At 43.3% G+C, this 17,935-nt stretch overlaps 1 protein-coding gene across 2 annotated transcripts in view; it reads right to left on the bottom strand.

Annotated features, from left to right (window-relative positions):
- Window positions 1-14,158, bottom strand: part of LOC121571557 (glutamate receptor ionotropic, kainate 5-like) — an 83,223-nt gene extending 69,065 nt beyond the window's left edge. For both annotated transcript variants that reach the window (XM_041883086.2, XM_041883087.2), the window contains exons 1-2: window positions 13,247-14,158; window positions 8,736-10,652 (exon numbers count right to left, since the gene is read on the bottom strand). The gene's annotated coding sequence lies outside the window, so the exon portion shown is untranslated. The remainder of the gene's footprint in view (window positions 1-8,735; window positions 10,653-13,246) is intronic.
- Window positions 14,159-17,935: the final 3,777 nt, after the last annotated feature.

Below are 17,935 nucleotides of genomic sequence, written 5' to 3'. Positions count from 1 at the left end.
AGCTTGATATGTGTCTATACCTACAAAGGTGACTATGACAACTGTTCTAATCTAAATGTGGTTTCTTTCTTCCACTCTACAGCACCCAACACACAGGTAAACTAAGCAAAATCAGGATATGATCCACAAAGATCTGACAGTTGCAGATCAGCAAACTTTTGAACTATAACCAACCACATAACAAGGCACTGACTTAACAGCAACCATCCCAAACAAAGACTTCAAGAAGACCTTTGCACTTAACAGTGATCCTATAGCATTGATCATTTGTAATAGTGAACAAACATTGGCCTGAATAACAAGGTCAATCACCCTTAGGCTTGGGCTTTAATGCTCAAGGGTGTTCACTGACCAAGACCCTTGACACTAGCTTTATGATGCCTGAAGTAACAAGAGCCTTTGAGAGGAATGTTAACAGAAATGTGAAAGAATCCAACAGCCCTGTGCTGGATTCAATTGGTTTTGGCAGAGAACTCGAGATAACATCCTGAAAGGGGATCCATTCACTGCGAGTATTTTGTTTCACTGCAGGTGTCCTTGACAAAGCTCAAAATATGAATATATGCTGGTTTATTGTCAGCTGCTCTCGGCAAAACCATTTAAATATGAGGAATGACTCATTTAAATACACATTTACACCCCTTAATGACTCACAGTCTTTAAAATCCATCTCTTAAAGTCCCAGAGCAGTCAAAAACGTGATTTTCCTGTGCCTTCAGAAAGTATTCACACGCATTTCTTCCACATTTTGTTTTGTTACAAAGTGGGATTCAAATGGATTTAATTGTCATTTTTAATGTCAAAGTGGAAGAACAATTCTAACATTTGTAAAACATTTATGAAAAATAACACACTAATATATCTTGATTAGATAAGTATTTAACCCCCTGAGTCAATACATGATAGAATCCCCTTTGGCAGCGATTACAGCTGTGAGTCTTTCTGGGTAGGTCTAAGAACTTTCCGCAACATTGGCCCATTATTTTTTTCAAAATTCTTCAAGATCTGATAAATTGGTTGTTGATCATTGCTAGACAACCATTTTCAGGTCTTGCCATAGATTTTCAAGCAGATTTAAGTCAAAACTGTAACTCCGCCACTCAGAAATATTCACTGTCTTCTTGGTAAGCAACTCTAGTGTAGATTTGGCCTTATGAATTAGGTTATTGTCCTGCTGAAAGGTGAATTCGTCTCCCAGTGTCTGGTGGAAAGCAGACTGAACTAGGTTTTCCTCTACGATTTTGCCTGTGCTTAGCTCCTTTCAGTTTCTTTTTTGTCCTGAAAAACTCCTTAACGATTACCAGTATACCCATAATATGATGCAGCCACCACTATGCTTGAAAATATGAAGAGAGGTACTCAGTAATGTATTGGATTGGATTTGCCCCAAGCATAACACTTTGAATTCAGGACAAAAAGTTAATTGCTTTGCCACATTTTTCGCAGTATTACTTTTGTGCCTTGTTGCAAACAGGATGCATGTTTTGGAATATTTTATTCTGTACAGGTTTCCTTCTTTTCACTCTGTCAATTAGGTTAGTATTGTGGAGTAAGTACAATGTTGTTGATCCATCCTCAGTTTTCTCCTATCACAGCCATTAAACTCTGTAACTGTTTTAAACTCACCATTTTCACCATAGTGAAATCCCTGAGCGGTTTCCTTCCTCTCCGGCAACTGAGTTAGTTAGGAAGCCTGTATCTTTGTAGTGACTGGGTGTATTGATACACCATCCAAAGTGTAATCAAAAACTTCACCATGCTCAAAGGGATATTCAATGTCAGCTTTTTTTTATTTGTACCCATCTATCTATAGATGCCCTTCTTTGCGAGGCATTGAAAAACAAATACATCTCAATTTAATCCATTTTAAATTCAGGCTGTAACACAATAAAATGTGGAAAAAGTCAAGGGGTGTAAATAGGTACATCCATCTAGTACCGGGTCAGACCCCCCTTTGCCTCCAGAACAGCCTGAGTTCTTTGGGGCATTCTACAAGATGTCGGTACATTCATGCTGCGAACAGCCCGTTCCATCTCGTCTGAAAGATGCTCTATTGGGTTGAGGTCTGGGGACTGCGCAGGCCACTCAAGTAAACTGAACTTCCTGTCATGTTCCAGGCAATGTTTTAACACTCCTCTATTGTCCAGTGTTGGTGATGGCGTGCCCACTGGAGCTGCTTCTTCTTGTTTTTAGCTGATAGGAGTGAAACCCGGTGTGGTCGTCTGCTGCAATAGTCCATCCGTGACAAGGATCGTCGAGTTGTGTGTTCTGAGATGCCGTTCTGCACACGACTGTTGTACTGTGCCGTTATTTGTCTGTTTGTGGCCCGCCTGTTTGTGGTCCGCCTGCACGATTCTTCCCATTCTCCTTTGACCTCTCTCATCAACGAGCTGTTTTCGCCCACAGGACTGCCACTGACTGGATGTTTTTTGTTTGTTGCACCATTCTCGGTAAACCCTAGACAGCGTTGTGTGTGAAAAGCCCAGGAGGGCGGACGTTTCTGAGATACTGGATCCGGTCCGCCTGGCACCGACGATCATACCACGCTCAAAGTCTCTTAGGTCACTCGTTTTGCCCATTCTAACGTTCAATCGAGCAGTAACTGAATGCCTCGATGCCTGTCTGCCTGCTTTATATAGCAAGCCACGACCACGTGACTCACTGTTTGGAGGAGCGACCCATTTTCGTGAACGGAGTGGTGTACCTAAAACACTGGCCGGTGAATGTCTATTTCCACACTATGAGGTTGGAATAATACTGTGAAATTGTGAAAATTATGATAATGCCCTTTTAGTGTAAGAGCTGTTTGAAAAGAATACCTGAAATTTCAGCCTGTTTTGGTGGGATGGAGTTTTTGCCTGCCTTGTGACAAGATAAATGAGTTGATAGACCAATAAGAAAGAGTTCCAAACCTCTCTGCCAATAACAGCTAGTTTTCCGTTTTACCCTCCCCTCTTAGCCCACTCCCAGATAGTCCTGAAAAATTATTGCTTGAGAAATTGCTCTTCGCTAAGAAGCTATTTTTGTTTCTTTTTTTTACCATTTTAAATTAAAACAATCACAGTAAGGTACTTCATTGTTACCCAGAAATGATTTGATATTGAGATAGAAATGGCTGCATTAAAGCTTTTTGTTGCTAGCCCATTCTGAAGAAAATGCCAAAGGATGCGTAAATTATTACACTGAACAAAAATATAAAAGCAACATGTAAAGTGTTGGCCCCATGAGCTGATATAAAAGATCCCAGAAATGTTTCATATGCACATAAAGCTTATTTCTCTCAAATGTTGTGCACACATTTTTTACATCCCTATTAGTGAGCATTTCTCCTTTACCAAGATAATCCATCCACCTGACAGGTGTGGCATATCAAAATCATGATCATATCACAGGTGCACCTTGTGCTGGGGACAATAAAAGGCCACTCTAAAATGTGCAGTTTTGTCACACAACACAATGCCACAGATGTCTCAAGTTTTGAGGGAGCATGCTGACTGCAGGAATGTCTGCTCCTACAACATTCGGAGAGTGCGACCCTGCCTTACACAGGAAGCGGCGCAGGTCCTGGTCCAGGCACTTGTCATCTCCCGTCTGGACTACTGCAACTCGCTGTTGGCTGGGCTCCCTGCCTGTGCCATTAAACCCCTACAACTCATCCAGAATGCCGCAGCCCGTCTGGTGTTCAACCTTCCCAAGTTCTCTCACGTCACCCCCCTCCTCCGCACACTCCACTGGCTTCCAGTTGAAGCTCGCATCCGCTACAAGACCATGGTGCTTGCCTATGGAGCAGTGAGGGGAACGGCACCTCTGTACCTTCAGGCTCTGATCAGTCCCTACACCCAAACGAGGACATTGCGTTCATCCACCTCTGGCCTGCTGGCTCCCCTTCCTCTGCGGAAGCATAGCTCCCGCTCAGCCCAGTCAAAACTGTTCGCTGCTCTGGCACCCCAATGGTGGAACAAGCTCCCTCACGACGCCAGGACAGCGGAGTCACTCACCACCTTCCGGAGACATTTGAAACCCCACCTCTTTAAGGAATACCTGGGATAGGATAAAGTATTCCTTCTAACCCCCCAAATTGTAAAGTGGTTATCCCACTGGCTATAGGGTGAACGCACCAATTTGTGAGTCGCTCTGGCTAAGAGCGTCTGCTAAATGACGTTAATGTGCCCTTGAGCAAGGCACTTAACCCTAATTGCTCCTGTAAGTCGCTCTGGTTAAGAGCGTCTGCTAAATGACTAAAATGTAAAATGTAAAATGTCTACCAGAGCTTTTGACAGGGAATTTAATGTTAATTTCTCTACCATAAGCAACCTCTAACGTCATTTTAAAGCATTTGGAAGTGTCTCCAACCGGCCTCATTTCTGTCTGTAATAAAGCCCTTTTGTGGGGAAAAACTCATTTTGATTGGGTGTGCCTGACTCCCAAGTAGCTGCACCCCTGCCCAGTCATGTGAAATCCATAGATTAGGGCCTAATGAATTTATTTAATTTCTCTGATTTCCTTCTATGAACTGTAACTCAGCAAAATCTTTGAAATTGTTGCATGTTGCATTGATATTTTTGTTCAGTATACAGTCGTGGTCAAATGTTTTGAGAATGACAAGTATTGGTCTTCACAAAGTTCGCTGCTTCAGTGTTATGAGATATTTTTGTCAGCTGTTACTATGGTATACTGAAGTATAATTACAAGCATTCCATAAGTGTCAAAGGCTTTTATTGACAATTACATTAAGTGATTAAGAGTCAATATTTGCAGTGTTGACCCTTCTTTTTCAAGACCTCTGCAATCCGCCCTGGCATGCTGTCAATTAACTTCTGGGCCACATCCTGACTGATGGCAGCCCATTCTTGCAGAATCAATGCTTGGAGTTTGTGGGTTTTTGTTTGTCCACCTGCCTCTTGAGGATCGACCACAAGTTCTCAAATGGGATTAAGGTCTGGGGAGTTTCCTGGCCATGGACCCAAAATGTCGATGTTTTGTTCCCCGAGCCACTTAGTTATCACTTTTGCCTTATGGCAAGGTGCTCCATCATGCTGGAAAAGGCATTGTTGTCACCAAACTGTTCTTGGATGGTTGGGAGAAGTTGCTCTCGGAGGATGTGTTGGAACCATTCTTTATTCATGGCTGTGTTCTTAGGCAAAATTCTGAGTGAGCCCACTCCCTTGGCTGAGAAGCAACCCCACACATGAATGGTCACAGGATGCTTTACTGTTGGCATGACACAGGACTGATGGTAGCGCTCACCTTGTCTTCTCCGGACAAGGTGTTTTCCGGATGCCCCAAACAATCGGAAAGGGGATTCATCAGAGAAAATGACTTTACCCCAGTCCTCAGCAGTCCAATCCCTGTACCTTTTGCAGAATATCAGTCTGTCCCTGATGTTTTTCCTGGAGATAAGTGGCTTCTTTGCTGCCCTTCTTGACACAGGCCATCCTCCAAAAGTCTTCACCTCACTGTGCGTGCAGATGCACTCACACCTGCCTGCTGCCATTTCTGAGCAAGCTCTGCACTGGTGGTGCCCCGATCCCGCAGCTGAAATCAACTTTAGGAGACGGTCCTGGCGCTTGCTGTCATCAAAACTGAGGCAGCAGACTTTGTGAAAATTAGTATGTGTGTCATTCTCAAAACTTTTGACCACGACTGTACATGAAAAAGGTAGTTTCACCTCACTGTCTGTAACAGAGCTCAAGAGGATTTCCAAATTCCAAAGGTGTCAACAAAGATGAACTCCACTGCAATAGAAGAGGACACCATGTGAATGTTAGCGTCTGCGTTTTTCGTCCACACTCCCTCGATTTGACTGCAATGCTGACATCCCAGCACCTAGGAAGGCTCTAGAACTCTATATTTGTCACCTCTGCCACTGGCCAACTGGGACATCCTTTACTGCTGTCATTGACAATGTGACAAATTGCTAACAAAATGGTGCGATCCGATCCACCAATAGCAGGGTGACAAAACCCAGCTGAGGCTGTCCCACGAGGACATGCTTTGACCCAAACGCCTGTCCTGCTCCACTGTCCTCTGCCTTCCACACAGCAGATAGTGCTTTTTGGTGTATGTACGCGTGTGTGCGTGTTTCCTGTCTATCTGTCTGTGTGTATGTTTGTGTGTGTGTTTAGTGGCAGTGTGTCTGCAACATGTGCTGACCCCTGTGTGTGCTGCAGAGCCTGGAGAGCCAGTGACATGCCACAGCAAAAGCAGCTTCCTGCTCCAGTGAGCAGCTTTGACTAAGCAGCTCAGAGACATGAGGTTAGCGCTGCACACAGTCCAGCTAAGGTGCTCATCAGTTGATGTAAGGCCACCAGCCATATAATCACTCCAACTAATCTTAACCTACTATCACTTACCATGACTGATATTAGCTATCAGCGCCCTCACAGAAGTTTCAGTGATGTATATTCCTATCTGGCTGTGAATTTGGACCTCTTTATTTCCTGTGAGATGGTACTTAGAAAGTGTTGCCAAGGTTGAGAAGAATAGATGACTGCAGTGAAATTGTTTTTGAGGAAAACAATTGATGCCCATCCAAACACACAATCTGGAATTTGAATATCATTCATGTACATACTTGGCTTAAATCCACCTCTTATTAATGTCAAAACACAGATATGTTGTATAAGAATGTAAATGTGGGCTGCATTGTAGTTCATCCCAGATTTTCACTAACATGTATGGGTGGATGAATCGACATAAATCTCATTAACATGTATCATTATGAATGAACCAACATAGAGTGTTGTTCCGTGTGACTGACAGAAATCCTCACCAATAAACAAAACAGAATCTGATCGCTAACATGAATCACCATAACTGAATTATTACATGTCCAAGCTTGTATAACTGTCGTTAATCAACATAAAGCAATTAGATTTCTGATGATATCCACACAGATCCAAAGCTGATCTCAAAAACATAAATTCTGAAACAACTCTGTAGCCTCAACTCTGTAGTGTCAACTCCGTAGCATCAACTCCATAATGTCAACTGCACAACATCAACTCTGCAACCAGAATAAAAGGGCAATAGATTGACAATCCATATTCAATTCTCAAGCTATTGTACAAACTTCCGGACTTTTCCGGGCAAGAGTTTTGTCCAGAGTGAAAAAAATAGGTAATATCCCTCCAAGTGATTTGCTGTAAATAGTGGTGATTTCCCTTCCATCTAGCTCAAGCAAATTATCTTAATCATATCATACCCCACGGTTACTTATTGCCGGAAATAGCATTCTTGGTACTTCTTTGAAATTCAGTCAGTACAGATTGACCATCTATCGATAGACCTTGGGGAATTAAATTATGTGGGCCCATCAATTACTATACCAGGGTTAATAGTATACTGTACCTGTAAATTGTATGAGCATAGTCATGGACTATTTAGCATATTAATATTTTTACATTTAGATGAAAACATGCTGCTGTGTTTTTCTATGGTAGCCTAGTGAAGTGGTCAACACTTAATACACATCAATGTAAAGTGTAGGCCTTGCTTTGGCACACACAATACATAAAAAGGCACATACACACCAGGCTTGGGGATCTACATTGACATTTTAGTCATTTAGCAGACACTCATTCAGAGCGATTTACAGTGGATACATTTTTCATACTCGTCCCTTGTGGGAATCGAACCCACAACCCTGGCGCTGCAAGCGCTATGCTCTACCAACTGAGCCAAATGGGATCTACTCAAATTTAGGCAGTCAATTCCAAAAGTAAACAAAAATTACAATTCAATAATGGAAAAAAGGGTGTTTATTTTGAATGACTTGATAAACTCAATAAACTGAAAAGTAGAAGCTATTCATTTAAAAAAGTTTTACATTTTCTGAATATCTATTGAAATCACTTCCTGAATTGACTGCCTTCAATTTCGAATTGAGCCCAACCCTGATACACACTCACACAGCATGAGAGCTTGTACATCAACACACTCCATCAAACACATTACTGAAAAAAGGAACACACACATATACTTAACAAAAGTATAAACGCAACATGCAACAATTTAAAATATTTTACTGAGATACAGCTCATAGAAGGAAATCAGAATTAAAATAAATGTATTAGGCCTTAATCTATGGATTTCATATGACTGGGTAGGGGTGCAGCCATGGCTGGGCCTGGGAGGGCATAGGCCCACCAACTTGGCAGCCCCCCCAATACCGGTATAATTCTCTACAATCATGCACAAAGTACCTCAGGAGCATCATTCATCATCAACACTACTGCCTCACTCACATGTAAATACATCTCTTTCTCACACACACACACAGCCAGACAGACCGACTAAGAGCATTAATACAAGCTTGCCATATAATCAAACATAAGGGAGAGAAGACTTAAAGGAAAATTCCACCCCAAAACTATATTTTGTTATTAGTCAATTGTTGACATAGTCCCAAAATGTTTTGCTTGTCAGCACTCACGTTTTCAAGATATGCAACTTTCAAAATACAGAAATTATCCCCTATGATGCGTTTTGCATCATATGATGCTGTGTTTTAAGAAAATTTTAACTTTTGAAACGAATAGGTTCTACTTTTCAGTTGATTGAGGTCATTCAAAATAAACACCCTTTTTTATTATTATTGAATTGTAATTTTTGTTTACTTCCTAAATTGACTGCCTTCAATTTTCCTTTAATAGGAGACAAGGTGCCTGTAGACAGACAGCACTCACACACCAAATAAGAGGGGAGAGAGAGAGAGGAGAGAGCGGTATACTCACAGAATAAATCAGATGACACCAGGAGCCGATATCAAAAGATTCCCGCGGATGCAAGCAGGCTTATTCCTGGCAGGGAGTAGGATACCCCACGGATAACAGGAATGGAGAAAGAGGAGTAAGATCCGAGAGGAGGGGGAGGCGGAGGGAGTGGGGGAGAGAAAGGGGTCGGGGGGTGTGGCGTGGGTCTGGGTTTGAAGTTAGGGCTTTGGGAGGATTTTCTATTTATTTTTACCAGGTGTGTTTTCTTCTTGATATTGTGATAAGGTATAGTATGGGGAAAACCTATATAGGAGTAATGTCCAACCCCTAGGGTTGTCCTTTAGTAGGAAAGTATTCCCTTAGGGTGGAAAATGAGGAATTCTCTAGGGGGGAGAGAAATATCCAACAGCAGTGAAAAAGGGATGTAGTCAGAGGTGAAAGTGAAATCTCTCATTTTCTGCCGTGATGGAGCGATGAAGAGAGGGCAGAATGAAAGAGTGTGTGCTGCTAACAAATAAAAGAGCCGGGGAGAAAAAATACCATTCTGTTTCAATTGGAAAAAATAACAATTTCTCTCTCCTGCCTTCCCTTTCGGCAAACGGGCAATGGCCTCCCTTGCTTCAACCAGAACAGCCCTCAAAAAGGATCTCGTTCCGAGATTAAAAGAGAGGGGAAAAAACAAACTCAATTAAAGAGGAAGGCAATAATGATGTGTATCTGTGGCACCTGTTCCCCACTCTATTTCGGTTACCTCTCGCTCTTCCTCTCTCTGTATGTCTCTCCCACCTGACTGGCAAGATTAAGGCATTTAATAAAATGATCTTAATTGGCCCCGATTGTGGCGACAGTGCAATCTTTCAGTCAGTCGTTTTCTCTCTCTCTTTCCCTCCCTCCCCCTCTCTTTTTTTCTCTAACACACTCTCCCTTTCGCCCGAGGAACAGCGAGAAAGGTAGTGCAGAGAATGTCAATGACACTAGTGGGTCTCAATCTAAAGGTTGGGATCCTACCGTTACCCCACTATCTGACTGAAATGGCCCCCTTATCCTTACCCCCACTCTATCCATCCGCCTGCCCAACCTTCCCTACGGATTCTCTCCTGTCTCTCTGGTCTCCTCTATAAGCGGGCTTCTGCAAATGTCAGCCTGACTCAGTCTCCCGCTCTCTCACTTTGATCTTTTTAGATTCTCTACACCTGTTCCCCACTTGACTCCCTTTCTTTATTACTGTCTTTCTCTCTTCCTTATCCACACCTTTTTTTTTTATACTAATTTCTTTGTTTCAGATGTCTTTCACACCGGGAGGGCCAGAAGAATTTCCCGCTGCCTCGTTGATTAAGCCAATAATAATTACTCAAAAGCAAAACTGAAGCGATGGAAATATGAGAGAAGCGATGGGCAGATAATAACCTAGTTGCAATTTCAAATTCTCTCTCTGTTCTGGGTACTGACAGTTAATCCACTGCTTTGTAGATCACGGCATGACAGAAAAAGAATTTATGTTGAATCGAGATTACCTGGAACGATAATTGAGGATTTTCGGAATCCAATACATTACTGTTCTGTACTTCCTACATGACAGCCGTATCACCTCGTGTGAGACATTATCTTACAGAATCCTTGGCCGGAAATTCTTGGGTACCAATGGCTTTCCTGTCTTTTAGTTCTCACATCCACTTGTGTGAAGCTGTATCATACAGAAAAATGACCCCAAATCCGCTCTTCATTCAACGTGGCAGCAAAACACTGAGGCTTTGAACGGAACGGGTTGCCATAGCACCCCCAAAGAAAGCCAGCTTGATGTGAAGTCTTTAGGTGTGAAGGACGCTGGGCACTCTAGAGGTTATCACACAGAAGAGTGGCCACATGGAGGGAAGCGTGGCCCTTGGCAGGGCAGGAAATTGACACTATGTGGAAAAGTCTCCAGGGGTGATTTGGGATCTGTAATGAAAGAGAAAGGGAGATTGAGAGCAAAAGAGAGTGTGTGTGTAATTACACTGACAATTCTTGCATTTCAACATCATATATCCACAGCCATTATTAACAGTATGTTTCCCAGAAAATGCAATGTAAAAAAATTCACATTTTATTTAACCTTATTCCATTTATTTGTCAATGGACCATGTTCAATTACAACATACATTTCATAAGAACTTTATAGCAGGCACAGCCACCTGTCGACATAAAAATGACCTTTGTAGTTGTGCAAACTATTATAGTCCATCCAATTTAAAAATGTATAGTTCAGCTGACTTGAAATCATATGTAAACAACACCATTTGCTCAAATCAGGAATGAATGATAGTGTAACTTTCCTGCCAAATTAAAGTGATAAGGTAACTAGCTGTGGAACCACTTACCTAATCGTTTTAAGTTGTGGGTGGCAATTATTACAGTGTTTAGTTCTTCACTAATGTCTCTTTACAATACATGGCTGCATTCAAACAAAGTATGCTCTTCTAAGTAAGTGTTTAAACATACAAGGAGGGCTATATGTTATTCTCCTTGTGACATTGACATTTACAAATGCATCTGCTGCAAACGTACGCTCTCTAAATGTTCCCTCACTGTTGTTATTACATTACCAGCACGGTCATATCATAAACATTATCACCAAGGGCATTCTTTTCAGAAAATGCAGAGGCTGTTCACAGGGTAAAAAAATATAACACGTGTTTGAAAGTGTAGCCACACCGGTGGACATTGGAGATCTTCCATAACAGCATGTTCTGTAATATTCCACCAATGTTTGACTAACAATTGCCTAACGTTAGCTCCCTTTATGTAACGCCATCAGTGGCAGCTGGAGCTGAACATCCGCAGCTTGCCTGCCATAGCGGGGGATGGTGGTCAAGTGGCCTCTGTGTTCTACATGTAGCTACCGACTAGCGACTACACTCCGCTTTAGCACTTAGCACATGGATCTACCCGGCTTCACCACAACACTCCAGCCGAAAGTGCATCTGCAGAGTACAACAAGCTCGAATGTACCGATTGTGAACGAGTTCTATCTGTGGACGTGGATGCTTTCAACTCTTGTGAGACAGATCGATAGAGGTTTGAGTGTGTGAGAACTGAAAGTGTGTGTGGTGAGTAGGTGTTGGGAGTTGATGTGACGGTGAATGATGATGGCAGGCAAATTAGCTGGATGGAGAGAAAAGCTACAGGTAGAGGATGCCCCTTATAACATATCTCAGATCAGCTCTTCCTGGCCCTGAATCTGTGCTTAGGGGCAACTGCAATACGAGTATGAATGGCTTTTCCAGTGGAAAAGTTACAGTTTGAGCATTTTAAAAATGAGTAATGTCCCCTAAGCATTGGCTGATTTATCTCTGCTTACATCATCTGAGTTATAAATTGAGGCCCAGACAAAAGAAGTGCTGGTTTGCTCTGATATCATCTCGACTCTATTTCAATGTAATTTATTACTTCTGTTTCCAAACCAATGAGTCATTGTTTTTATATCACAGTTCTCTCCTTTTTTTCATTATTCGCTAGGCTAGGCTTCAGGTTGTTTTAGTCGCAGGTCATCTTTCCATCGTTATATGCTAAAGCACCATGCACTGTACGTCTCAGAATGGAGAAACCTGTGGAACGGCCAGATGGCAAAGCAGTGTGTGTGTGTGTCTGTACGCCTTTGTGCATCTGTGTTTTCATGGTTGTTTAAGAATGAGTGTGTCAGGGTGTGTGTGTGTGCGCATGTGAGTCAGGCTGTGTGTTTATGTGCAGGAGAACCCAAAACATCCCCTGAGGTGTAGCTATAGTGTTATTGAACAGACACTGTTTTGTCATTGCTGTGTTCTATCCCTGAACGTCCCCTGCAGTCTGTCACAACACGACCCTGCCTCCAGTGTTTAAACCAATGCAACAACCCAACCTACCATCACACGGAGTGATGGTGATATCAGTAGCAGAACACAGCTTGTGCTATTATCACCCCCATCACCCAGAGTGACGGCTAGCATTAGCATACAGCCATACATTCCTTATGGCTTTTCAGACACTGACAAAAATATGTTGGGGTCTATGGAACTGTGGTGATGGTAGTGGTGAATGGTATGGGGGTGTCATAGAGGTGGCGTAGGGGTGAGAGAACTGGGGGAAAGAAGGGAGGGTGGTTGTCTAGAGAAATGGGGATGGCGGGTGTTGGGGAGTTCGCTGTGAGCAACGGTTTTTGACCCAAAACACTTTGGTTTATGTTGCACGTCAGTTGACTTCCAGTTTCGTTCATATGTATGCGCCCTCGATGGATGGCTGGGTGGGTGACGGTGGGAATGAGTGATGAGAGAAACAAGGGAATAAGAAAGAGGAGAAGAAAAGAGGAAAAGAAGGGAGCGAAGGAGAGGAGGGTGATAAAATGGCTGATGGATGACAGAAGTCGATTTAGAAAAGGGGGGATGAGGGGTGATTGATGAGAAACAATGGACAAATAACGACGGTCGAGATAAAGAGGTGACAGAAAGAAGAAAGGGAATGAGAGAACGGGAGGAGAAGAAAAGGGGGAGAATAGAGGAGAGGGGGAAAAACACACTCACCCATCTCAGTCCCCTCTCCATGGGCGAACGGACGGTTAGCCCCTGCGAGATTAGCTGTTAGCGGTTGCCACGGAGAGCGAGTGAGGGAGTCCTCAGCCGAATGCCAAATGGACAGCTATTATGAGCATGTGCACCAGCGCCGGGAGAAAGAGGAGAGAGAAGTGGAGAAGGGGAGGAGGAAGGGGAAAAAAGAGGGAGAAAACAGAGAGAAGAGGAGCAGAGGAGAGGTGCGTGGTGCAGGCACAATAGATACACTAAACTGTGTCCTTTAAGCATTTCTTGAATTCCCCAAAATCCGTCCCATCCAAATCCCCTTTTCCAAACAGAACGATAGATCACTTTCTTTCCAAGAGGCAACCACAGCTCCAGAGTATATTGACAGGCGGACAGATACACACACTCCCTCTCAAATACATGCAGAGGAAACGCTGTCGCAATCACACCCTGAAACGGCTCCCCTGGCAGTCACAAGAAGAGAGAAATCGCCCTCCTCCTCTCTGTGCTTCTGCGGTGCTCCTCTTCTTCATAAAGTTCAGTCCATTTAGAGATGAGTGAAAGGCGCGTAATTGCTCCTCTGTTCCCCCTTTCGTTTTGACTCCTCTCTTTTCTATATAACACCTCTCTTTCTGTTGTTCCTCAGTATTGGGCACGCTGTATTTCCACAGTGTGGGGCTAGCGAAGGAACTGACTGCAATCACCACCACCAGCAAGCTCTTGCTCTCTCTCTCTGCTCATTGTATCTCAATACCTCTTCAGCTCTCTCCAATCCAATCAGCTCTCTCTCTCTCTGACAAATATCAACTGGCTGCCACCCTTTCATCCCCTTCTGTCAATCAAAGAAACAACATAAAAGAAACATCAGCCAGTCTCTCTCTCTCTCTCTCTCTCTCTCTCTCACGTTCCCGTGATGAATTCTCTCACATAGCCATTCATCTGCCTTATGTTGTTTAACCACGTTTGTTTGTGTCACACACACACACACACACACACACACACACACACAGGCAACCATATTGTAACATAACACACTGACATACAGATGTAGGATCTTAATTTGATCCTCCTGTTGCAAGAGAACTTTCCTGCAACGCAGGAAATGTAAAACTTGTCATGTATTTGAGGTTTAAAACGTTTAATTTCCACGTTGACATTTCTGGCTTGATTTTCCCTTACGAAAAATGTATCAACCCCTACAAAAATGTCCATTCATTATAATCCACCTTTCCTGTTGCTGCAGGATTATTTTCCTGCTGTAGCAAACTGGCTCAAATTTAGATCCTACATCTGTAGAACCACACAAATTCCATTAACAAACAAACACAGGGGCATATCAATGTCTATCCACACACTACAAAGCACACCATATTCTGTTTATGAATCACAGGAACACACACATACAGTACACACACGAACACACACAAACACACCGACTCACACACAAGCTATGTGGTTAAACAACATAAGGCAGATAAGGCTATAGGAGAGAATTTATCACTGAGGACACGTGTGTGTATTCAGCAGTAGTAGCATCCAGTGAGGATAGAATAGAGGGAAAGGGAATGCCTGATCACAGGGGGAGACAGGGCTCATAAACCTTCTGCCCCACAGGAGTGTTACATACCGTCGTCCCTCACAACAAGTTCTACTTTTCCTCTTTTATCCTCTCTCAAAGCAGAGTCCCCCTGGGCCATGGTGTATAGGTACTCCCCTCCCCCTCCTTTTCATTCTCTTACACCCACACAGCCTACACTACACAAACACAGGCACATCGGCTATAGGAATCACAATAAAGCATTTGCTTTGGAAAGCTCCCTAAATTAATGGTGTACACAATTTCGATAAAAATAAAATGGGGGAAATCGAATGTGAGGTGATGCAAATGTATACAAAATAAATAAGAACAAATTTAGTCACGACCGATCATGAAATCAATACTGGCTAGATATTCAGAAGGATGAGACACAACCGGGAATGTCTAGCACGTCAGAATTGAAACTATAAAACTGTCCAGAACCAGCCTAGATGTATTGGAAAACAAGTACATGAGCCAAATACAAATGTCTAGCTACATTCTACGGCCTGCAAATCACACATACTAAAAATGAACACAGACACACTCACACATACCAGTACGCGCTAATGCATTCACACACAAGCACACCTTGACATTAGTGTCCCCCGCTGAAGGGCAGTGTGGTCCCCACGTCCCTTCATCTGAATGTAAGAACTGTGATGTTTTATCGTCCCTGTTCACTCTTCCTGTCCTCTCCTTTCAGGGCCTGTCTGTGTGGTCCCACTGTTCACCACAACCTGAGAACACTATGGAGGGGAAAGCCAGAGAGAGAGAGTCAGAGAGGTGTGCTAGGAAGATTATGAAGGGGAAAGCCGGAGACCGATAGAGGGTGAGTGAGAGAGCAGGTGGTGGGGAGGGTGTTAAAAAAGCAGAGAACTGACATTCAGCCCCGGCGCCATACCTTGGCTGTGGAATAATGATTAGGCTCTCAGCATGCCAGTCACTATCAATGAGTGAGTGAGCAAGAGAGAGAGGAGGGGAGGGAAGAGAGGGAGCAGGAAAGCGACACATTAGGGGAGAAACAAGGTGAATAAGAGAGAGGGTGGAGTGAAAGGGGGATTGAGGGGGGCTATACATTTTTTTTAAACAGAGCCCCGGGGCCTATGATTTCTTAATCCGGCCCTGACTCACACACATGCGTGCACACACAGCAAATCCTTGCAGGTAGCGCCCGTTCTCAGCGATGCCAGATGCCACGTGTACGAGTGATGCTGTGGGGAGGGGGCTTGGCAAGGATAACCATAGGTCAAAAAGATGGTGCACAGGACTTGAATTATGTGCAGAAAATAACACTGTGTGCGACTGTAAATGTGAGGACATAATTCTAGACTAAAAACTACAGAGAAAAGATAAACAGGAAGAGAATGTCCCATGAAAACTAGGAAGAACACATCCTCTCGAAACAGAAAGGACATGTGAAACAGGAAGGACATGTCCTCTTAAACCAGGTTCCACACACAACTTCGACACAACACTAAAGGGACACATTCACTGACAAAAGGCACTAGCTGTGTCAGCCAGACTGGATTAGGGGTTTATGGAGTCCATGCTTGCCCTTTTCCAGCACTGGACACATTTCTGTGGTTGTTTACGTGGATGGGCTAGTCATCCATCACACAGGGGCCATTTTAGGTCTCAGCTGTGGCTGCTAGGTAGTAGGGGGCCTAATCACTGTTACATGTTAAAGCCTCCCCCTTTTTCCCATTCCAGACAGTTGGGAGGCAACACCTGACATAAGCGTCATGATTTGGCTTATTTTGCATGACTCAAATTGAGAAATATGATCTGGCAGAGAAAATGGATTGCTGGGATTTCACTACCGTAATGCCTAGATGAGATGATCTATCTTGTTTGCGAAGAAGACAAAATGAAGTAACGATGAATAGTCATAATATAAATTCTGAAATCACGACTGAGCAGAAATAGACTCTGAACGTCTGAATGTGAAGCTCCGAAATGTCAAAAGGGAGTTACAACATTGACGTTAACATGGACAAAGTGGTTACGTGACGTGTGACAAGACTTTACACAAACTGAAGGGAGGTTAAATGCTCCGTCTCACCACCCTCTAGATTCCCACCTCAAGAGTGTCGAAAACAAACAAAGCTTGAACTTGTTGGGCTCCTGCCTCTCCAATGTCTGTCACAGGAATCACATCAGTGGCAAGAGTTGTTAGAGGCTTTCACTGCTTAATGTAGTAGACACATGGAGCAAGTGGCAAGTGCACCATGCCCTGTCTCAAGGCACCGATGCTTGTACCCAAGAATTGCTGACATTTGCTGGATCTTCTTGACGTTAGCTGGATTTCAGAGCATGCAGACACAGAAAAATAATTAATATTTCTTAATGATCTTTAGGGCTTTTCACACTATTGACCCAAACCGAGCCAGGCCAAGCCAAGCTGTACTGAGCTGGCCTGGTTATGCATCCACCATAGTTGCTGGAACTGTGCTTAAAAGGAGAATGTGAAAAGAGAATATCCAAGCCAGCACAGTTTAGTTTGGGTCAGCACTTTAGTCTGAAACAAGTAAAAATGTTAAGACATTACCCTCATTAATTCTTGATCTGACTAAATCGGAATGTTTTTACGACAAAGCAAATGACGGACATAATTATCCTTAATTTCAAGGTCTTTATCAGTTCAACGTGCTGCCATTCTGTTTTAACGACACTCCCCGTGATCCATACACGCCATAGGATGTGAAGGCACTTAAAGCTTGATGCTTAATTTGACAGTACAAGTGTCTCATTGACTTAACTGCCTACCTGCCCGCATTGCAGACATGGTCCTGGAAAAAGGAACAACAGATCAATTTCAGTTCCAGTCTGACCTGGTGTCAGATTTTGCTGGCATTCTAAACAAGCCTGGCTGGGACTGACACCATTAGCACTTGGATGACTCTAACCCAGACAGCTGCCAACAGTCGGCATCTTTAGACCTCCCTCCCCACCGCATCAACTGTTGTCAAGGGATTTGTTACCACAAATATACCACTAAATAGCTTTCCCACACCAAACAATCTATCTGAATCGAAGCCTAGTTAACCTACCTTTGGGAACCCTTTCATAAGTGGGTTTTGTAATTCACAGATCCTTCAGTTCATCTTGTTCATAAT

Source organism: Coregonus clupeaformis, chromosome 8 (genome assembly GCF_020615455.1).
Source record: "Coregonus clupeaformis isolate EN_2021a chromosome 8, ASM2061545v1, whole genome shotgun sequence".
Classification (NCBI taxonomy): domain Eukaryota; kingdom Metazoa; phylum Chordata; class Actinopteri; order Salmoniformes; family Salmonidae; genus Coregonus; species Coregonus clupeaformis.
The sequence above is the reverse complement of the archived record's forward strand: the minus strand, read 5'-3'. Positions and strand labels throughout refer to the sequence as shown.